The following is a 24841-nucleotide window of genomic DNA, read 5'->3' on the forward strand; positions in this document are numbered from 1 at the left end:
AACAGTGTATTATAAGGTACTAATTGCGCAGTATGGACAATTTGAAAGTACAAGAGAAATTACAAAATGGTGAGAACCGGGGGGGACTTGAAGGGGCTTGAAGGAAGATTGAACGAATGGGCTCAAACATTCTAGGATGAGGAAACAGCATGAGTAAAAATTCAGAGGTGGGACTGAGGTATATGCATTGTGAGAGCATATTTAGGAGAGAGAGCCTTGATGTACATGTCTTCTGGGAGTAAGGTAAGGTTGGAGAGGTAACAGTGGGGACCAGTTTCTGCTAGGTCTGAAAAATCAGACAGAAGATTTTATGTGCTGTGAGGTAAGCATTAGGGAGACATTTTATGTTCTTTGATAGAAAATCATAGCTCTCTCCTGAAAGTTTACAGTGGGTTAGTACTCTGCTAAGCTCCTTTCATGGATTATCTCACTGAGTACTCACAATAAGCCCAGGAGGTAGTACTAGCATTACCCCTATTTTCTTAAGGGGAAAATGAAGATCAGAAATATTAAACAACTTGACTAGGGTTACACAGCAAATAAGAGGTAAAATCAGAATTGTAACCCAGATATAAACACTGTGCTCTTAACCTACCATGCTCTATGTGACGAGGGTAATTTTCAAAAAATAAACCTAGCATCACTGTAAACCAGAGAGTGTTAGAAAGCAACGATACTGGTTAAGAGTAACCTCAATAATCCAGTCAACTAGGAGAAAAGGTCCCAAGAGAAGGTAGTGAAAGTTAAGAACAGAGAAAGGGTAAATCCTAGAGGCAATGGTGATGTACTGGATGTGTAGGGGAAAGCAAAAGATGCCTTGGAGAAGAGTAATGGCACTAGCAAACGTGAGGGAGGGGTAAGATGAGTAATTAAGTTTGCAGGGAGGTGGTACAAAGGCTAAGTTAAATTTTAGACATGTTGACTTTGAGGGGACAATGGAAAATGTCCAGTGGAAAGCTGATGGTATGAGCTTGAAGATATACGTTTGTTTTGTGTATGGCTCCCTAAAGAAATCTGCCAATCCATTCCCCAGAAAATGTACACATGTGCATACTTGAAATTCTGCTTCACATTTCAGAGGGCCAGTGACTCTTCAAAACCCACCCACAGTACCTTTGGCACAAACCATGAATAATAAACTGAGGATGAAGACATACAGATTGGGGAGTCTTATGCATAGTGGGTATCTCTTGACTTCAAGAGATAGTGGGTATCACGGACTTCTCTTGACTTCCAGGATCCTGCTCTTTCTGATTCCCACCTTCCTCTCCGATCACTACTTTTCCATTTCTTTGTTTGGCTCCTACTCTTTTCCCTGTCCAGTAAAATTGGGTACTAACCAAGAATCTAGAATATCCTTGACCCTCTTTTGTCCTCCATACAGGTTCAGCTGGTTGATTTTTATAGAGATTTTGTGAATATCAAATGAAATAATACGTGTAATTTGAACAGCACAGTCCCTAGCTTATAAATCGCTCTTAGCAAATGGTAGCCATGATCACAAGCTGAGAAAAACAGAAGAAAGAAATTGGTTGACTGAGACAAAGATCAAGCCTTGAGAAGTTTCAAAAAAGAGCAATATTAGAGAAGCCCATGGAGATGAGCATATCACAGAAGGAGAAAGGGGATGGTTAGTGGTATAATGTGCCTCAACAAGAGGAAGAGAATAATTTTAAACTCTATTTGAATTGTCTCGAGTTAAAATCAGGAAAGAAGACTCTTCTTACTCCAGGTCAAAGTACTACTTCCCAAGATGCACAGTGGTGATTAATCTCCTCTCCAATAAGGTGCCTCGTGATGACACAAGAACACCAGTTTGTTGCAGTGGTAGTGATGGTTGCTACAGTTTATAAGTTAACTCTGTCATCATTAGAAAAATTGGAACATGAGCCCTCCAAAAAATATTCCAACAAACTCGGAATACAGTTTTCAAGCTGAAAATTCAGAAGTCGAGCATCCCTCAGAAGTCAATTCTCCACTAATCAGGTCCCATGCATTTAGAACGACTACGGAGGCAAAAATGTCATGCAAACATGCCTCTGGCAGCATTTAAATGAAACAGCATCCTCTTATCAGTTCCCAGCCTGGCCTCTCCCAGCATATGCTTCTCAACATACAAATAAGTGCCATGCTCTTACATTTGCAAATAGATTAATCAGGTCTCTTGAAAAATTGGGAGGATTTCTTCAAGTTTCAGGGGGTAAGATCTTAGTTTCCTAAACTAAGTTTGATGGGCCACATACCAAGAGAGGTGTAGCTCTCTGAGCTTCTTATTTATAGTTTTTCCTAAACAAACAAACAAACAAACAAATTTACTACTTCTAGGGAGCTGTTAAGTGAAACTAGAGCTCTACTGGTTGACTTTAAGAATGTAGGGTTACACAGGGAACTCTACTTCTCTTTGCTGTATGGTAGAAACTAACACAACATTGTAAAACAACTATACCTCAATTTAAAAAAATAAATTAAAACATTTAAAAAATAAATAAAATGGTAAACAATGAAAGAAAAGGAGGGGGGCCTTCAGATATTATATAATATGTTTATTAAGCTTCCTTAATTTCTTAAAAAAAAAAAAAAGAATGTAGGGTTAAGTTCTATCGGTCCGCTCCTGAATCACATATTAGAAGTCAGCAGGACTCCTGGGGAAGGAAATGCTTATTTTTCCCCTGGCAACCGGGTATTAGCACTAGAAAATATGTGCATGGAAGAGGGAGGAGGTGGAGAGTATTTGAACCATTTCTGTAAATAAACAAGTCAGTGAGTATGATGCATAATTCCTAAAATTTGCATCTGCAAATTTGCATTTCAGATTTCTCAAAAATTATAATGCAAGTTAGCTCGCTTTTCATTCCTGCTTCCCCCCTCCCGTGATCATCCCCAATTTCAGCTGTGATTCACTAAATATTTTTTCCCATTGGAAATTATAAAATGATATCTCAGCTCATTGTTTCATTTTATATTGAACTTCATTGGGTTTTCAGACATTTACACTGTCAGCTCTCCTTCCCTTACTGTAAAATCTTTTTTATCGACAATTCAATCATGTCAAGTTTGGAACAGGAGAGGCACTGATTTGATCAGCTATCATTGGATTTACAATATATAAATGACAGCACCATATCTGGCCCTCGTCTAAAGCAGCTGCCTTTTATCGATTTATATTCCACTAGCAAGGAAGAAAAATTGCAGCACAATGTAGTGGTATGGTCCAAGATCAATACCAATTTTTTTCTTAATGACACAAAGGCCAAGATAAGGACAGCATAAGTCAAAGCTAGACAGATCAGATTTGTCCGATATCCCTTTCAATTACTGAAGAGCATGCACAGGGATGTATAACATTAAAGCAAAGGAGAATATTATTCCAAGTGGTTTAAAATTACGACTTCAAACAAGACAGAGTAGCATCGTCCCCAAGATATGGAATTGAAATGAGCTGAGAATGGAGGACCACCCTTCCCACCTTGGTCTAAAGCAGCTGGGCATCTCCAGAGTCAGTCTAACTACTAGATCTCAGAGCACTGATTCAGCTGTGTAATCCCAACAACGAGGATTTAAACCAGGACTCTAGAACCAAACATCCTGAATTGCTTAGATGTTGGTATTGAACAATAGGTAATGAAGAGTGAAATAGACTGGTTGCCCCCCAGAATATAATCATGTTACAGGAAACTAAAAAGCAAATTACCCAAACAACTTAACAAGCTCAACAGAGTGGTTAGGCCATATCTACTCTGGGTAAGTTGTAAAGTCATAGCTATCTCCACTATGGCATCAAAAGGCTGCCCAATCCCCATGGGAATCTGGGCAGATTATTTCAGCAAAAAATGGAGCTGGGTCCAGGTCAAAGCAGTTCTTTTTAAAACTGGTGCACCACGACCCCAACCCTATATCATGGCACACTATGATAAAATCAGTTCCCAGGAATGCTGGAACAGAGACTGCCTTGGTGATTTTCTCTACTGATGGGTTTTTCTAAACTTGCTACCAACATTGAAGTAGGCAGGGGCTTCTCCTCATTAAACTATGTCCCTGTTCTGCTTGCATATCTTTCTGATAGCCCCTTCCCTTCTACTGTGCCTCTCCAACAGAACACAAACATGGTTAGGCACTTTATTTGACAACAGGGGTTTTTTTGCCGAAGAGTATAAGCTCAACACAGATTAGGTAAATTACAGATAAAGTAGAGGTGGTCACGAGAAGCATGATGAAATCTTGAGAGGGCTTTTGTGAAATATGTTGTGAAGGGAATTCAAATATCTGATCAGTGGCATAACAGATGATGCCTGAATTCCTTCCAGTCCTGAACGCCTATGTTTCTAAGTAATAACACCTCACATGCCCTATTGCTAGTGAAAAAAACAAAAGGAGTGAAAAGAGCATAAGTCTTTGGAATTAAACTGACTTGGGCCAAAGGGTAGACTCTGCAACCTACCAGCAGTGTGATCTTGGGCAAGTTACTTAGCCTCTCTGTACAGCAGTGGCAGGCACAATGACAAATGTGCTGTACATAAATGTACTAAATGTACATATAGATATGTACATATACATATCTCATTTGATCCTCATAACAATCCTATTAGATTGTGATCTCCATTTTAATACGAAAAAAATGGTTCAGTGAGCTTAAGTAAACTTGTTCAAAGTCATACGTGTTGTAGAGTTTGTATTCAAACCATGATCAAGATGGTTCTAAAATCTACTTTTACCATTACTCCCATCAGGCTACAGTCCTTCTACTCCAATCTAAGCATCAGTTATTTTCTTCACTGTCTCTATGGTCACTGAGAAATCAAGTTTGGGCCACACAGCTAACCACAACAGAACTGTATAATCCCATCTACACGGTGAGCAGCCAATGACAACTTAAATGCCTGCTCAGGAAATGCTTAGAAATAAAACATGGAAACCTCACTTCTTCAAGCCATGTTTGTTACCAGTGTCACCATAATAATATATCTAACTGAAGAGAAACAAGTGTCCCAACTCTAAGGACAAAAAGAGAAGTTGTAACAAGAATGCAAAGGGCAGCATAAGACGTATATTTTATTTTATTTTATTTTTTTAAAGCATTATTACCTACTCTGTATTTTTAAAAATTAATTAATTAATTAATTTTATTTTCGGCTGTGTTGGGTCTTCGTTTCTGTGCGAGGGCTTTCTCCATTTGCGGCGAGCGGGGGCCACTCTTCATTGCGGTGCGTGGGCCTCCCACTATCGCGGCCTCTCTTGTTGCGGAGCACAGGCTCCAGACGCGCAGGCTCAGTAGCTGTGGCTCACGGGCCCAGTTGCTCCGCGGCATGTGAGATCCTCCCAGACCAGGGCTCGAACCCATGTCCCCTGCATTGGCAGGCAGATTCTCAAGCACTGCGCCACCAGGGAAGCCCAAGACGTATATTTTAGACAGTCAATTTTCACTTGATTTTCCAGTAGTGCTGCTAATGCATTTTTTCTTGCAAATTAGTTCAGTATTTACTGATCATAACATCAGATGCTGCAGTTTAGCTGGGGGTAACAGAAGCAGGCATTTCAATCTTGTGTGAAGTAACCAGAAATAGGATGCCTTGTTTTCCATAAAATATCATGCTAGGGCTTTTGAGTGACAGTAAAACTGGGGCCACCAGATGAGTTGTGGGACTGGGAAGTTTTCTAAGACCATACTAGTAGTTGGCACAATTAAAAGGTCAGGAAGCCAAAGAAGTAAGACAGAGATAAAGAAATACACAGACATCAGAAGTCAGAGCAGGCAGTGGGGTCATGTGTTTGGGTGGAGTAAATGGGAGAAGTCCATACAAAAAAACATTAATTGAGGCACCTAGCTTGAACCATACTCTTACATACTTTCTCTCACAGAAAGTATATACCAGCTGTCCTCAGCTAGCAGCAAAGAGGGTAATGATGTCTGGCTGAGCAAAAAAGACACAGAATAACTAGCTGGTAGGTGGGAGATAGTACAGAAATGTGATCAGGCACTCTGGCAATAGAGTCTCAAAATGACTGTGGTCAAAGTTATGACTGAGAAAGTACACCAGGAAGTTAGTCCAATAGCCGGCACACAGTAAGATCTCAACAAATTTTTTAGGTCCTGCAAAAAGGATTATGCCTAAAAACCAAAGGATGAAAGTTTCCAAGTGTATGCAAATTGATCTTTCTAGCCACACATCTACATAGCAACATTTTTGATAAAATTGTATTTTTCAACACATAATAATTTAAAATGAGGGTAAGTTAATGACCAAGGATAACCTCAAAATAGCTTATTTTGGAAATACAAATGTACACTAATTATTGCCAGCTAGCAACATGTGTACTACAATGATTTATAAGCTTTCTGACTTTATAAGAAAGAAATAAGAATTTTGGTTAAATCTATAGCCAGTTATTCATATTTTGAATTTCTGTATAATCCTGGCACATTATTAAGTGGCCCAAGTAAGTGAAGAGCAACAATGTTACAATCCTTAAATAGTCAATTGTATCGACCATTTGGGAATATTAGCACATTGATGGTTCTCTTCAAATTGTGGTGGAATGGGTAGTTACTTTATATCTCTGTTGAAGCATTTGCTTCCTTTTTTCTAGATTATGTACTTAACAGAGACAACCTGGGGCTACAGAGACACAAATAATTTAGAGTCAGAAAACCTAAGACCAAGGCCTAATTCTACCACTTACAGGATGAGCTAACTCTCTGTGCCTCAGATCCCCCACCTACATAACAAAGGTAATAATATCTGCCTCTCTCAGTGTAGGTATTATTCATCTTTATATCCATGATGGGCCTGAAAATTGTGCCAGACAAACAGTGAGCAGATGCCCAAGAAACATCTGTTGCATGGTGATGAAAATTTCAAAAAGAGATAGCAATTTATGACCCTGGAATTTTGTGTTTGCCAGAAAGACACTCACATTAAAAAACAAATATTGTAATAATTCTACAATTATCACACCACTCAAAATCATTTTATTGAAATAGATTGCTTTGACCTGATTTAAACTTCATCTCTGAATTGGCATCACTTGACCCAGTAAACAGGTAACTATATATTGCAGAGACTATGCATTTTTACCTTCCTAAAGGACATGCATAAGTAACACATGCCAAACATTCAAACATATTTAGAAGATACAATTAACCTAATTACCATAGGATATAAACAAGATCCAGAGTCTCATAGTATAACATACAAAATGTCCAGGATACGATCCAAAATTACTTGGCATACAATAAACTGAAATAAAACAAAAAATAAAATTCAACTCACATGGGCAAAGATGATCTATAGTTGCCAACACTGAGATAACACAGATGATAGAGTTATCAGACAAAGATATTGAAGCAGTTATAAAAATGCTGCAATAAATAAGGGTAAACACTCTTGAAAGGAATGGAAAGATAGTATGTTTCTACAAAGAAATAGAAGCTATAAATAAGACCAAATAGAGGGGCTTCCTTGGTGGCACAGTGGTTAAGAATCCGCCTGCCAATGCAGGGGACCCGGGCTTGATCCCTAGTCTGGGAAGATCCCACGTGCCATGGACCAACTAAGCCCGTGCGCCACAACTATTGAACCTGCAATCTAGAGCCCACGAGCCACAACTACTGAGTCTGCGTGCCACAACTACTGAAGCCCACGTGCCTGGAGCCCATGCTCCGCAACAAGAGAAGCCACCGCAATGAGAAGCCCGTGCACTGCAACGAAGAGTAGCCCCCGCTCACCGCAACTGGAGAAAGCCTGTGCGCAGCAACAAAGACCCAATGCAGCCATAAATAAATAAATAAATAAATAAATAAATAAATAAATAAATAAAATCTATTTAAAAAAAAAACCCAAACAAACAAAAAACCTCACTAGGTGCACTCAATAGCAGAATGGAGATGACAAATAAAGATAAAACAATATAAATTCTCCAGTCTCAGTAACAGAGAGGAAAAAGATTGAAAAAAGAAAATGAACAAAGGCTCATGGATCTGAGAGATAACAGCACAAAGTCTAATATTTGTACCATCAGAGTCCAAAAAGAAAAGGAAGATCATGGTACAGAAAAACATATTTAAAGAAATAGAGGCAGAAATTTTCCCAAAATGGGAAAAAGACATAAATCTACAGGTTGAAGAAGCTCAGAAAATTTCGAACTGGATAAATCCAAAGAAATCTATACCCAGACACATAATAATCAAAATGCTGATGACTAAAGAAAAAGAAAAAAATCTTGAAAGTGGCCAGAGAAAAATAACATATTGCTTACAACACAATAACAGTTGGAATGACTGTGGATTTCTCATGTGAAACCATGGAGGTAAGTAAGAAAAAAGCAGCACATTTTTAAACAGCTGAAAAGAACTGAAGATGAAATAAAAGCATTCTCAGGTGATGGAAAACTATGAGAATTCAAAGCCACTGAACTGCTATAAAGGAAATTCTTTGTAGAGAAGGAAAATGATACCAGAAGGAAAACTGGAAAATCAAAACTGAAGGAAGAGAAGCAGAAATAATGAATATCCAGATAAATAAAATAGACTATTTTTCTCCTCTTGAGTTCTTTAAAATATGTATCACAGTTAAAACCAACCATTATAGCACTGTCTGTCAGGATTTTCAATATATTTGGATAAAACAATACAAGATAAAAGGGAGTAAAAAGGGGTCTATACAGTGGAAGATTTCTGCATTCAGCTTAGGGTGGTAAACTATGGATTGTAAAAAGACTGTGAAAAGTAAAGTGTGCATATTGTAATCCCTAGAGCAACCACTAAAAAAAAAAAAAACTATACAAAGACATATAGTAAAAAATAAAGTAAAATGGAATAATAAAAAATATTCAAATAAGCCAAAGGAAAACAGAAAATGAGAAAATGAATAAGATACAGAAGGGAAAAAACAGAAAACAATAAATTGATAGGCTTTAGATCCAAATAAATCAATAATGGCATTAAATGTAAATGGTATAACAACCAATTAAAAGATAGAGATTGTAAACTAAGCTGTCTACAAGAGATCCATTTCAGATATGATGATATAGCTACATTAAAAAGTAAAAGAATAGAGAGTAACGTTAGCAAAAATGGCAGAGTAAGGACTTCTGAAAATTTGTTCCTCCATAAAAGCAATAAAAAACTGGCAAAAATGTGAGAATCAAAATAATGGAAATTAACCAAAGGCTTGGAGCAATCCAAAGAGCATTTATTTTTTTTAAATGGCTGTATCTTGGTAAGAACAATGAACTTTGAGAAATTTTTAATTGTCTAACACTATCTCCTGTTCTCCAGCTTGGCAGTAGCCTTAAAAAGTAACAGCTTGAATTCCTGAAGGAGCAAAATGGAATTTAAGATCTCTCAAAGCCTCATTCCTGAAGAATTGTCATGAACTGACCTGTCTAGAGGTTCCCTGGAAGACCCAAATTAAAGGCTCTCTCTATTAGACCTGATTTGGAATACGCCTAGTACAAAAAGCATTTTCCCTGTGTGGGGTGGGACGGGGTGTTTTTCAAAGAAAATTACTGATAAGTATTTTAAGTTTGTGACTGCCTGAGGTTGTAGATAACAGCTACAGCAAAGAACAGACTATAGCTTAGCAGGAAAACCTGGCAAAGTCATATCCATAGGGGCTTTTAAAATATTGGACATATTCCTGGGAATATAGATGGTTATGCACATATGTTGGACTGTGCTTATGCTCAAGAAAGACCTGGGAAGGCACTAAGATCTCACTTACAGTTGACTTTGAGGTTCTGTGCAAGCAACAAGTGATGGCTCAGGCAGAATTGTCCACTGCTTAACCGAGTGTTGAAGGCATGGCCCAACACACACAAAGAGCCACAGCAAAGACCGGAAATATGGATTGTTCCAGGCATTTAAGGAAATCTCAGTCCAATCATTAGCTGAACACTAAGCTAACAGAACAGAAACTTCAGTGGCCACACACAGCAAAGAATATAGACTTAGGAAATTAATTCATAAAACTCTCTAAACAAACAAATACGAATAAAACAAGTAGCAAAACCAGCGAACATTGGGAAGGGGGTAGAATCTGATGTCCAGAGTTCCCACATTGTATTATTTAAAATGTTTAGTTTTTAACAAAAATAATAACAAGACAAGGAAGGAAATAAGAAAATTGTGGCCCATACAGAAGGGAAAGAAAGCAATCAATAGAAACATACTGAGGAAACATAGTCATTGGACTTACTGGACAAAGATTTTGAATCAGTTATTTTAAATACGTTCAAAGAGTTAAAAGAAACTGCATCTACAGAACAAAAGGAATGCATGAGAATTACTGTCTCAACCTAAAGAGAATATTAATAAAGAGAAAGAATTTTAAAAAACTAAATAGAAACTCTGGAGTTAAAAAATAAAATAATTAAAATGAAAAATTCACTAGAGTGGCTCAAAAGCAAACTTCAGCAGGCAAAAGAATGAGTGAACTTGAAGATACATCAATGGAGATTATTCATTTGGAGAACAGAAAGAAAGAAAGAATGAAAAAAAAATAAACAGAGCCTCAGTGACTTGTGGGACACCATCAAATAAAACAACATACACACAATGGGTGTCACAGAAGGAAAGAAGAGAGAGAAAGGAGCAGAAAGAATATTTGAAGAAATATTGGCCAAAAATTTCCACAAATTGATGAAAAACATCAATCTACACATCCAAGGAACTCAACAAACTCTAATTAGGAAAACTCAAAGAGATCCACACCTAGACACATCATAATCAAACTTTCAAAAGATAAATACAAAGAGATAACCTTGAAAGCAGCAAGAAAAGAAGTGACTACTGATGAGAGAAATTAAAGATGATACAGGGCTTCCCTGGTGGTGCAGTGGTTAAGAATCCACCTGCCAATGCAGGGGACATAGGTTCGAGACCTGGTCCAGGAAGATCCCACGTGCTACGGAGCAACTAAGCCTGTGTGCCACAACTACTGAGCCTGCGCTCCAGAGCCCACGAGCCACAACTCCTGAAGCCCGGGTGCCTAGAGCCCATTCTCTGCAACAAGAAAAGCCACCACAATTAGAAGCCCGCGCACCACAATGAAGAGTAGCCCCCACTTACCGCAACTAGAGAAAGCCCACGCACAACAACAAAGACCCAATGCAGCCAAAAATAAATAAATAAAATAAATAAGTTTTAAACATACCTTAAAAAATAATAATAAAGATGATACAAACAGATGGAGAGATATACCACGTTCTTGGACTGGAAGAATCAACATTGTGAAAATGACTATACTACCCAAAGCAATCTACGGATTCAATGCAATCCCTATCAAATTACCAATGGCATTTTTCACAGAACTACAACAAAAAATTTCGTAATTTGTATGGAAACACAAAAGACCCTGAATAGCCAAAGCAATCTTGAGAAAGAAAAATGGAGCTGGAGGAATCAGGCTCCCAGACTTCAGACTATACTACAAAGCTACAGTAATCAAGGCAGTATGGCACTGGCATGAAAACAGACATATAGATCAATGGAACAGGATAGAAAGCCCAGAGATAAACCCACGCACATATGGTCACCTTATCTTTGATAAAGGAGGCAAGAATATACAATGGAGAAAAGACAGCCTCTTCAATAAGTGATGCTGGGAAAAATGGACAGCTACATGTAAAAGAATGAAATTAGAACACTCTCTAACACCATACACAAAAATAAACTCAAAATGGATTAAAGACCTAAATGTAAGGCCAGACACTATCAAACTCTTAGAGGAAAACAAAGGCAGAACACTCTATGACATAAATCACAGCAAGATCCTTTTGACCCACCTCCTAGAGAAATGGAAATAAAAACAAAAATAAACAAATGGGACCTAATGAAACTTAAAAGCTTTTGCACAGCAAAGGAAACCATAAACAAGATGAAAAGACAACCCTCAGAATGGGAGAAAATAGTTGCAAATGAAGCAACTGACAAAGGATTAATCTCCAAAATATACAAGCAGCTCATGCAACTCAATATCAAAAAAACAAACAACCTAATCCAAAAATGGGCAGAAGACCTAAATAGACATTTCTCCAAAGAAGATATACAGATTGCCAACAAACACATGCAAGGATGCTCAACATCACTAATCATTAGAGAAATGCAAATCAAAACTACAATGAGGTATCACCTCACACCGGTCAGAATAGCTATCATCAAAAAGTCTACAAACAATGAATGCTGGAGAGGGTGTGGAGAAAAGGGAACCCTCTTGCACTGTTGGTGGGAATGAAAATGATACAGCCACTATGGAGAACAGTATGGAGGTTCCTTAAAAATCTACAAATAGAACTACCATATGACCCAGCAATCCCACTACTGGGCATATACCCGAAGTAAACCATAATTCAAAAAGAGCCATGTACCACAATGTTCATTGCAGCACTATTTACAATACCCAGGACATGGAAGCAACCTAAGTGTCCATCGACAGATGAATGGATAAAGAAGATGTGGCACATATATACAATGGAATATTACTCAGCCATAAAAAGAAACGAAATTGAGTTATTTGTAGTGAGGTGGATGGACCTGGAGTCTGTCATACAGAGTGAAGTAAGTCAGAAAGAGAAAAACAAATACCGTATGCTAACACATATATATGGAATCTAAAAAAAGAAAAAAATTGTCCTGAAGAACCTAGGGGCAGGACAGGAATAAAGACGCAGACGTAGAGAATGGACTTGAGGACATGGGGAAGGGGAAGGGGAAGCTGGGACGAAGTGAGAGAGTGGCATGGACATATATACACTACCAAATGTAAAAGAGATAGCTAGTAGGAAGCAGCCACATAGTACAGGGAGATTAGCTCAGTGCTTTGTGCCCACCTAGAGGGGTGGGATAGGGAGGGTGGGAGGGAGATGCAAGAGGGAGGAGATACGGGGATATATGTATATGTATAGATGATTCACTTTGTTATACAGCAGAAACTAACACACAACTGTAAAGCAATTATACTCCAATAAAGATATTAAAAAAAAAGAAAGAAAAGAAGTGACTCATTTACAAGGAATCATCGACAAATTGGCAGCTGATTTCTAATCAGAAACCATGGAGGCTAGTAGGCAGTGGATTAACATATTCAACATGCTAAAGGAAAAAAAACTAAAACACCAAGAATTCTATATCTAGCAAAACTATCTTTCAAATAAAGGGGAAATTGGGAGTGACTGCTTAATGGCTACAGGGTTTTCTTTTGGGGTGATGAAAATGTTTTGAAAGTAGATAGAGACAGTGGTTGTACAACATTGGTTTTGTTTTTTGTTTTTTTTTGTTTTTTTTTTAATGGCTGTGTTGGGTCTTCGTTTCTGTGTGAGGGCTTTCTCTAGTTGCGGCGAGCGGGGGCCACCCTCATCGCGGTGCGTGTGCCTCTCACTATCGTGGCCTCTCTTGTTGCGGAGCACAGGCTCAGTAGCTGTGGCACACGGGCTCAGTTGCTCCACGGCACATGGGATCCTCCCAGACCAGGGCTCGAACCCGTGTCCCCTGCACTGGCAGGAAGACTCTCAACCACTGCGCCACCAGGGAAGCCCCACAACATTGTTAATGTACTAATTGTCACTGAATTGTTCACTTTAAAATGGTTAAATTTATGGTATGTGAATTTCACCTCAATTTTAAAAATGAAGGATAAATTTAAAACATTCCTAGAAAAAGAAAAACTAAAAGAATTTGTCACTAACAGACCTGCACTACAAGAAATACTAATCCTTCAAGCTAAAATGAAAGGACATAGACAGTGACTCTGATCTACATGAAGAAACAAAGAACACCAGTAAAGGTAACTCCATAGGTAAATATAAAAGAGAGTATAAATGTATTTTTTGTTTATAATTCTTTTTTCCTCCTACTTGATTTAAAAAAGAATGACGTAAAGCAAACATTATAAATCTGTGTTTACGGAAACACAATGTATAAATATATAATTTATGAAAATAATAGCATAAAGAAGAGGGAGGAACAGACCAAAGTTTTTGTATATTATTTTAAGTTGGTATTAACTGAACTAGGTTGCCATAAATTAAGAAGTTAACTCTGTGATAACCTATATGAGAAAAGAATCTGGAAAAGAATGAATATGTGTATATGTATAACTGAATCACTTTACTGTACACCTGAAACTAAAACAACATTGTAAATCAACTATATTGCAATAAAATTTTTAAAAATAAAAAAAAATTTTTTAATAAAAGGGCTTTTGCTTGGATACTGAAAAAAAAAAAGAAATATCTAGAATAGGCATATCTATAGAGACAGAAAGTAGATTAGTAGTTGCCTAGGACTAGAGGGAATGACAGCATTGGAGGTCATGGCTAGGAGGTGCAGGATTTCTTCTGGGGTAATGAAAACACTCTAAAATTGACTGTCATTATGGATGCGCAACTCTGTGAATATACGAAAAGCCACTGAATTGTACACTTTAAACGGATGAATTGTGTAGTATGTAAATTATATCTCAATAAAGCTGTTAAGAAAAAAGCAAAAAAAAAAAGAAGTTAATAAGACAAGAACTAAGAGAATAACTACAAATATATAGCAAAAGAAGTGACAAGGGAATTAAAATGTCATAGTAAAAATATATATATTTAAAACAAAAGAAGTCAGAAATGGAAGAATAGTGGGACAAGAAAAGATGTAAAATATAGAAAACAAATAGTAAAATGACAGATGTAAATCCTACCTTATTAGTAATCACATTAAATGGAAATTTATTACACTCTCTAATTAAAAGGCAGAGATTAGCAGAATAGATATAAAAACATAATCTAACTATATGTTGTCTACAAGAGACACCCTTTAGATTAAAAAACACAAATATTTTCAAAGTAAACAGATGGAAAAAGATATAGATATACCATGAAAACAGTAATCAAAAGAGAGCTGGAGTGGCTATACTAATATTAGTATTATACTAATAACAATATCAAAAAATTGTTACTAGACAAAAAGGACATTGTATAAAGGTAAAGGGTTAATCCATCAGGAAGATGTAACAATTCTAAACATATCTGAATCCAAGAACTACAACATACATGGAGCAAAAGCTGACAGAATAAAAGAAAGAAATAGACAATTCAACAATAATAGTCGAAGACTTCAATACCCCACTTTCAATAATGTATAGCACAACTAGACAGAAGATCAGCAGAGAAACAGAAGACACAAACAACTCTATAAACCAAGTAGACCTAACAAACATTTATACAATGCTCCCTCCAAAAACAGCAGAATGCACAGTCTTCTCAAGTGTCCAAGGAACATTCTTCAGGATAGACCACAAATCTAAAACAATTTTAAATAATTTTAAAAGACTGAAATGATACAAAGGATGTTCTGCCCATAATCGAATGAAATTAGAAATCATAACAAAAGGAAATTTGAGAAATTCACACATATGTGGAGATTAAAAGCAAAAATATAGAAAATAAATTACCATGCAAACACTAATCAAAGAAAACTGGAGTGCCTATATTAAAATCAGAAAATGTAGACTATAGAGCAAAAAGAATTATCAGGGAAGTATCACATTACATAATGACAAAAGCGTCAATCCACCAAGAAAGCATTACCAACTATAAATATGCATGCACCTAACAAAAGGGCTTCAAAATACATGAAGACTCAATATAGTAAAGATGTCAATTCTCCCCAAATTGATCTATGTGTGTAACATGATTGCAACCAAAATCCCTGCAAGATTTTCTCTGTACATACAGACAAGCTGATCCTAAAATTCCTATGGAAATCAAAAAGATCCAGAATAACCAAAACAATTTTGAAACAGAAAAATAAAATTAAAGAAATCACAGCACACAATTTTAAGCCTTACTATAGAGCTCCAATACTATAGACAGTAGACAGTATAGTATTGATATAGATCTATGGAATAGAACTGAGGAAATAGGTCCACACATACATGACCAACTGAGCTTTCACAAAGGTTCAAAGGCAATTCAATGGAGCAAAAACAGTCTTTTCCACAATGGTGTTGGAATAATTAGACACCTGTATGGAAAAACAATGAACCTCTACTTAAAATCATGTCTAATGCAGAGATTAACTCAAAATTGTAAAACTATAAAATTTTTAGAAGAGAACATGGGAGAAATTTTTTTGACCTGGGGCTGGGCAAAGAGTCCTTTTACATGACACCAAACGCACAATCTATTACAAAAATAAAATGATCACTTGGAGTGATTCATCACAAGTAAAACTTTTGCTTTGAGAAAGAGACTTTTAAAGAAAACAAAAAGACAAGCTACAGATTAGAAGAAAATATTTGCAAATCATATATTCCACAATGGACTTGTATTTACAATATATAAAGAGCTCTTGTGTAATAGATCTCCAAGGGCATTATCCTGAGAGAAAAAAAATCCCAAAAGGCTACTGTCCAATTCCATTTATATGATGTTCTTGAGATGACAAAATTAAAGTGACAGAAAACAGATAAGTGGTTACTACACACGTTAGAGTTGAGGGAAGAGTGTGACTATCAAAGGGTAACACAAGGGAGTTTACTTGTGGTGATGGAACAGTCTGGTACCCTGATTTTCATGATGTGTATTCAAATCTACACATGTAATAAATTTCAGAGAACAATACATGGAAAAGTACGTGTAAAAATTAGTGAAATCGTAATAAAGTCTATAGCTGAGTTAACAGTATTATGCCAGTGTCAATTTTCCGGTTTTGACAATGTACTATGGTTATGTAAAATATTATCATGGGGGCAATCTAGGTGAAGGGTACATAGGAATTCTCTGTACTATTTTCGTAATTCTTGTAATTTGCAAGCTATTTCAAAATTAAAAGTTGTATTAAAAGAACTCAACAATATGTAAACAAACAATCCAATTTAAAAATGGGCAGGGGCTTCCCTGGTGGCGCAGTGGTTGGGAGTCTGCCTGCCAGCGCAGGGAACACGGGTTCGAGCCCTGGTCTGGGAAGATCCCACATGCCGCAGAGCAACTGGGCCCGTGAGCCACAATTACTGAGCCTGCGCGTCTGGAGCCTGTGCTCCGCAACAAGAGAGGCCGCGATAGTGAGAGGCCTGCGCACCGCGATGAAGAGTGGCCCCCGCTTGCCGCTACTGGGGGGAGCCCTCGCGCAGAGACGAAGACCCAACGCAGCCAATAAATAAATGGGTAGGTAAAATTAAAAAAAAAAATGGGCAAAAGACTTGGACACATTGCTAAAGAGGATACATATATGGCCAGTAAACACATAAAAAGATGCTCAACATCATTAGCTACTGTGGGAATGTAAATTAAAGTCATTGTTGAGATACCATTACACACCTATTAAAATGGCTAAAGTAAATATTGCTGACAATACCAAGTGCTGACCAGGATCTGAAGTGACAGCAACTCTTTATCCATTGCTGGTGGGAATGCAAAATGGTACAGCTGCTCTGGAAAACCATTTGGCAGCTTCTGATAAAGTTAAGCATACACTTATCATATGACCTAGAAATCCTACATCTAGGCATTTATCCCAGAGAAATGAAAACTTATGGAACTTATGTTAACACAAAAACCTATACTCAATTGTGTATAGCATCCTTATTTGTAATTTCCCCAAAATGGAATCAACCCAAATGTCCTTCAACTTGAGAATGTAAGAACAAATTGTAGTACATTCAAACCATGGAATACTACTCGGCAATAGAAAGGAACACTCTATTCATACATGCAACGACTTGGATAAATCTCAAAGGCATTATGCTGAGTGAGAGAAGTCAGTCTCAAAAGGCTGCAACATTGTAAGATGCCATTTATGTGACATTCTGTAAAAGGCAAAACCATAGTGATAGAGAACAGATCAGCGTTGCCATGAGTTACGACTGTGAGTCTACAAAGGAGTAGCAAGAGGAAGTTTTCTGAAGTGATGTCTGTTCTGTATCCTCATTTTGGCGGTGGTCACATGAATTTACAGATGTGTTAACAATCAAAAACCTGTACACCAGAAGAGTCTGTATGCTAACTAACTGTATGCTAATTTTTAATAAAATTAACCTAATTATGCCAGTAATACTATCATTTCACAATCTAGAGATTTAAAACTAAGAGCACGTGTGCACATAGTGCTTACAAAGTACAGGCATTTTTCTAAGTATTTCACAAATATTAACTCATTTAATTTTCACAATAACCCTATGAGGTAAGTACTAGAATTCTCGCCATTGTACACACTGGGAAAGTGATACACATTGAGGTTAAACAATTTGTCTGAGATGACAGAGCTAGGAAGTGGTGGGGCTGGGATTAAAGCCACGCTTCAGTCTGAGTCCAGAGTTTCTGCTGTTAACTGTGAAGCTTTACCGTGTTCTATGCTATGAGCTCTTTAGAAGATATTCTCTCCTCATTAATAAACCTATTTGAGGTACTTATTAACTGATACATTTTTAAGACAGCCCTTAAGATTTAAATTCAAACAACCAACTAGTCAGAAAGAGACAAAAAGAGGAAGCAAAAGATCTATCTGTCATAATTTACACCTCACTTTCCCACTTACTATACTGATTAACACAGGTGGCTGGTTTCTTGCCATGAATTTTTTTGTTCTCCTTGCATAAATCCATACAATACCTGCTATTTAAATATAGACAAAAATGAACCTCTCTCATTCGCAAAATTGCTGAAGGAAGTTTGGGTTTCTTACAGTAGCTGGAGAAGCGGAGAAGGGGGAGTTTTTGAACTTCTTTGCTGGTATTAAGATTAATTTCTAAAGGCATGTAGGACAATGGTACTAAAAAGATTATTAGTTTATGCAGTCTTGATTTGTGTTTGTTCCTACCACATTGCCTTTGCCTCCATCAGAATAGTTAATGAAAACTCACACACGCCAAAGTGCTGAGCAAAGACAAAAAACAAGTAATACAAAATCTCTCCTTGGGGAAAAGAAAGAATAGATGTTAGAGAGGACCATGCTTAGTTATTGTTTTTGAAATAAATTTGACCAGAAAAATTAATTGGGTGGTGCTGTTTAAATCGTACTGTCTCTTCAAGGTCTGATTTTACTTCGAGGGGAAAACAAAGCCAGATATGTTGTTTTGGGAAGGAAATGGATCCTGTGGGTTTTTATAGTTAGGATGCCTTTGGATCGTTTCCTTCTTTTATGTGTTCAAAATAAGTCCTAAATGAAGGGATAATTTCATGAAGTAGACAGGGAATGAGCCTGATTAGAAGTTAGGAAATGTATAAGAGCAAGAATGTATATAAGTTCATCGTTAAACAACCCTGGACACATTCAGTGACTATCCTCAAATTCACATTAACATACCACAGACAGCTGTACTTTCTAAGGTCCACCATTTGAGAATTAAACTGCCTGTTTATATTTCAAATGCATGACTCTGCCAGTGACTGGAAAGTGTGAGGGCAGAAGTGCACCAGGGGCCAGGAAGGAGGAGGGAGGTTCTGATGAAAACTGGGAGGAGAGTGTGATACATTTGCTATTCATTCAACTAACAGGCACTGAGCACCTGCTAAGTGCTGGGCAATGGCCCAAGGGCAGGACAGAAGTTGAAGGAATATGCAGTGAGCACATACTGAAGGGCTTTGTTTTACATTTTATGTCTTTTGTTTAAACACAAATAATCCATGTTTACTCTACAATATTTTAAGAATACAGAAAACAAAATGTTAAAAAAAAACCCCGTAATTCCACCACCCAAAGCTGCACGCTCTCTCTTTGTGTCTGTGTCTGTCTTTCCCTCTTTCTAGATAGATAGATATGTCTCTCTCTTTACATCTGTCGAGAGAAATATGTGTACACTCTTCCTCTCTCTCTCTCTCTCACATACACACACACAGAGGGTTTTACTCACTTAAAAAATATAGAATGACTATTCATATCATTAAATCTTCTTCAACAACATTTTTTAATAGCTGCATAGGATTCTATCATATTGCTATTTCATAATTTAACCAGTCCTTTATTGCTTGTTGTTTCCTATTTTTGCAATTATAGTAGCGGTTATTTTTGAAATGCAATCGTATTTGCATTCCGTGACAGCTGTTGTCCAGAAACATGGCAGTTTCAGGCTGCCCCCGGGTAGAACTGCTAAAGAGAAAAGGAAGAGTAGAAGATCATTGAATGATAAATAAGGAGAGAAGTTGGGCATTTTGTGGGAAAAAAAAAAAAAGGATTCATGTAAGGCAGTTCCTACTAGAGAGAGAGAGAATAGTAAGAGGGAGGAAAGGCTCTGTCCATGCTGTGGGCCCTGGTTAAGTTATTCACTCAAAAACACTTTATTGAATGCCTACTGAGAACATATGAATCAACCCAGACTCTGGATCCTAGAATAACCTAACCAAGGTTTCCAGTATGATTTCCTATGCAAGCTATCATCAGTCAATGGTTCACTTGAGGCATGTGACCCTTGACAAAGAACTGACTGGGCATGGTAGCTAGATGATCACCTACATTTCCCAAGTTCTATTTCCGTATTAAGTTAAATCATCAGAAAGCCAAGTACCTGAACCATATTATCTCAGCCTCCAAAGAAATGTCTAAACTGAATTACGATTTAATATTACATTCTCACCCTTTATGTACAAGGTCGATACAGGAATTATCCATTTCAACAGGGTTGCTGTTCCTTTGCAAAACTGTAGTTGAAGATGTCTGATATAATCTATTATCTCTCACAGAAGGGTCCATATAATAAATTTCATGATAAAAGTTGTCTGGGTAAAAGAAGTATACGTATTTTTTTCTACAGTAACAATAAAAACTATACAAGCCAATGTATCTTCCTGTTTACTTTTTGCTGCGAGGAAACGGACTATTGGATTGGCCTGTCCAAATACTTCATGGCATCCACCCTTCTGGTTCCTTTAGTTTGTCTCCTTCGTTTTTATGTTTTAAAGGTCCTATGTTTATACTGTTTAATTTTGTACAACTACCTCAGATCCTTTTGAAGGTATATGGGATGAAAGGAATCTTAAATAAATCTGTCACTGAAAGCTTTTAACAACTGGGCCACGTGTTACTAAAACCTGGCTCAATGGTTATCAATATCTGATTGGGGCTGTGAGACTTGATATTTGTTAGGTGATAGTTTTGATTGTGGTGTAATTAGTCTCCATGTGATTAATGTCTTGAAATGTGCCATTCTAATTCGTTTTCATAACATATAAATGTACACATGCAAGTGCTAATGATGTAGCATCTCAAGATGACTAAACCTCTAGAGTAATCTATAACTCCCATCTTTAATGAATATAACCCTGAGCTGTTCCTTTTCTGGGCAGAAAGCAATAAAGAATGGAACGAAGCCAACTCAAAATTGTATGAATGTGCTCTTCTCTCTTCTCTACCTCTGATCTGAAGAGAAATGACTTACAGTGAAACCTACTTAAAACCCTTCAATGGCTCTCCACTTAAAAGAGTTTTTATCTTTGGAATAAAGTCCAACAGCTATGGTAAGATGTTCATGCTAGCTTAAGTAAAAAAGGCAAATTACAGAACAATAGGATCTCAATTTTATCACACATACACAAATAAAATAGACCAAAAATGGGCACTGAAATTGACAATAGGGTTAAAAATTATTATTTTTTTAAATCAATATATTCTTATTTTTCTAAAATAAGCACCTGGGGCTTCCCTGGTGGCGCAGTGGTTAAGAATCTGCCTGCCAATGCAGGGGACACGGGTTCGAGCCCTGGTCCGGGAAGATCCCACATGCCACGGAGCAACTAAGCCTGTGCGCCACAACTACTGAGACTGCACTTCAGAGCTCACGAGCCACAACTACTGAAGCCCGCGTGCCTAGAGCCCGTGCTCCACAACAAGAGAAGCCACTGCAGTGAGAAGCCCGCGCACCACAACGAAGAGTAGCTCCCGCTCACAACTACAGAAAGCCCATGTGCAGCAACGAAGACCCAACACAGCCAAAAATAAATAAAATAAATAAATTTATAAAAATAATAATAATAAAATAAGATAAGCATGTGTTAGTTCTGTCATCAGGAAAAGAGAATCATTCTTCTGAAAAGTTCAAATATTCACATATTCCAGAAATTAGAGACCCCACTGGAGGCCTGGTAGAGCTGGTAGAATACTATAAGCCTCTCTCTTTAGATTGAGTACACCTGGGCTGTGAGACGACACATGATATCCACAAAGTGTCGCAAGCAATTAATGGCAGAACTTAGAACAGATCCAGGGCTCCATCCAGTACAGTGCTCTGATGCCCCAGCTACCTGTCTGAGCTCTGGCAAGACACTAAGGACTTAGCCTTAGGGGCCAGGCTAAGCTACAGGACTCGAAGATTTCTTCCAACTTTAAGAGTCTATGAAATACAATCTGGCAATACAGCCTTCTCTCGGGTTGGAAGTCCTAGAATCGGACAAAAGAAAAACAAAAAGTATTTTTAAGGCAAAACAATGTTCAAAGGCAGAATAATTTTTGGACCTCTGGAACGGACACAGTCCTAGAATTCAATATATTTTTTTTGTTAATTTCAGATTGTACATCTTGCTTGCTTAAAAATAACATTTCTACCTAAATGAAGAAAATATGGCAGATAAAGAGAGATCTTTTGGCTGCCCTCCTGACCCCTTGGTCCAGAGCTTATTAGCGGATATGTTGGGAGATTGATTTTTATTCAGGGACTAGGAGTTGGCCTGAGCTTTCAAATTCCACCTCTTTCCTTCCAATAGAATGGTCTTTCCTTTTAAAAGCTTTGAGCCTCTGAGCTGAGGCTACATAAAGCCTCAGTCAGATCAGTTTATTGTTTTTTTAAGTGAGGGAATGGTGATAAATCAAAGGAGCATGGTAACTTTTGGACCAGGCTCCCAATCTCTGGTCACAAGACAAATTATGGTGACCAGGAGACATTCTCCCTAAACTCCTGGCTGAACGTGGAGTCAGGTATGCAGTACAGACTTTTTGTTTTGGGGAGATAGCATAGCTTCAGGACCATACTCTTGCAGACAATAGAAATAGTAATAATGGCGACGACTGTAGTGCTGTCCTCTCAGCAGCAACTCCCAAAGATGGACCAGGCCAACAGTTCTTTAGAGGACCTCTTGGCCTTGGTCTGTGTTGGGAGACATGGAACTCTTGTGTTTCTGCATATCTTGTGAACAGAAGCACTGAGTGCCTTTGTTCTGGAATATCTTTTCGAGGATGTTTGTGTAGCAAACAGCCTTGGAAGACAGAGATAGTGTCTAACTCTGAAGGAAAGAGCAGGTTTGCTTAGAAGATACAGCTGAGTGTGGTCGAGTATAATGAAGATAATGTCTCTCCCTGGAGCAAAGGGCTGGTGTACTTACTGTCCATTATAAAAGATTTGAGCTCCCTAAACTCAGGGTTCCTCTCCTGTAATTCAACCCACTGAGTGTGCAGCTATCACCTGGCTGTCTTCACATCATCTTGTGGGTACTGGGACTCAGAGGGCCAGGGTAAAAATGCTGATACCCTGGCTACTGCCGTGAGTAATGAACTGGTCTTCGTCTCTGATCCAGGAGTCTTGCGCCTCCTGCCAGCAAGTCAAGTAAAAATTCGACCCATCACAGTTCTTAACAATCTGCACTCCCTGACTGGACTCCTATAAAATCCATGGAAGCAATTAGGAAGAAAGTATGGAACCTGCAGCCTAAAGGTTAAAGGACCGCTCGTGGCTCAAGATAGTCATTGTGACATAACAACTGCGTGTGTTTTTGACAATTAACTACTTTAGTTGCAACTGGGGCCACAGGGTCACAAAACCTCACCAAGTGCTTGATTTGGGGCCACAGTGATAAAAGAACAGGTTTAGACCTAACCCAACATGTCTTCAAGGGCAGGTTTAGACAGAAGTTGAACTGCCTTATGAAGTACCTCCTTGGAAGAATCAAAAAGTCCAGACACTGATCAGTTCTGTACCTGGGAGAGCTTTGGTTTAACTCTCAGCCTAAACACCAACAAGCCTTTTTTGACACTGTTCAGTTTACACAGTAACACTGATTAAAAAATAAAATATTCAGAATAACTAATTCATTGCTGAGGGTTTCTGGAGGGTTTTTTTTCCAGCTCATTACAAACCATACAATATGCCAATGTATTCTTTTAGTGCAATTATGCAGAAGAAATACAATGCACGACTGGACCCCTTCATTCAGCAGTGACCATGTTCCAAAAACTAACTGAGAAAGATGTTACTTCCACTCCAAAAAACAAACGGTAATTCTTAAATGCCTACAGAAAGCCGAACGGCTTTTTAGAATTACTGGATTATTGCTTTACTATTTTAAAAATTCAGTAATTACATCTTAGCTGGGGGGTTACAGTATTCAGCATATAGCACAGTAATAGCCCACTTCTTTCCATCCTAAAAAATAACCTCACTTTTCATTTATGAACATCGTTATCTATGTAATTAAAATGACTCATAATTTGTTTTTTCCTGAAATGATAGGTTATACTCAGAAATCCTCATCTCTATTTTTAAAAAGGAAGGGAGATGGGAGGGATGTTCCCATCTTCACCTCCACGTCTAGCAAATAAGCCAAGGTTCCCCACCGTCTTTGCCTCAAAGGGTCCCCAAAGTACTTGTGGAAGCAGATGTTATGTGAGACTCACACTGAGTACTTGAGTCTTTCTGCTCCCTGAACACGTTAACTTGACACTCGGAAATATTGTATTTGAAAGTTATTGTCACACATAAGTTTCTTAAATATTTCTGATAGAAAAGAGGTCCACATGGTATCAATGAAAACAAAAGTTTAATTAAATTTTATGTACAGAAAAAGCTTTCATTTTCCCACCCCTTATACTCCTGGTTGCTGTCCAAATTTATTCTTCAAATGCGAATTCAGACGTTTGCTGTATCTGTCAAAGCCACAACAA

The 24841-nt window shown here is 37.7% G+C and overlaps 1 protein-coding gene across 1 annotated transcript in view; it reads right to left on the reverse strand.

Annotated features, from left to right (window-relative positions):
* The window catches only part of GPC3 (glypican 3), a 425362-nt gene that overhangs the window by 268709 nt on the left and 131812 nt on the right, over positions 1-24841 (reverse strand). The window lies entirely within an intron of this gene.

This window comes from Balaenoptera ricei, chromosome X (genome assembly GCF_028023285.1).
Source record: "Balaenoptera ricei isolate mBalRic1 chromosome X, mBalRic1.hap2, whole genome shotgun sequence".
Classification (NCBI taxonomy): Eukaryota; Metazoa; Chordata; class Mammalia; order Artiodactyla; family Balaenopteridae; genus Balaenoptera; species Balaenoptera ricei.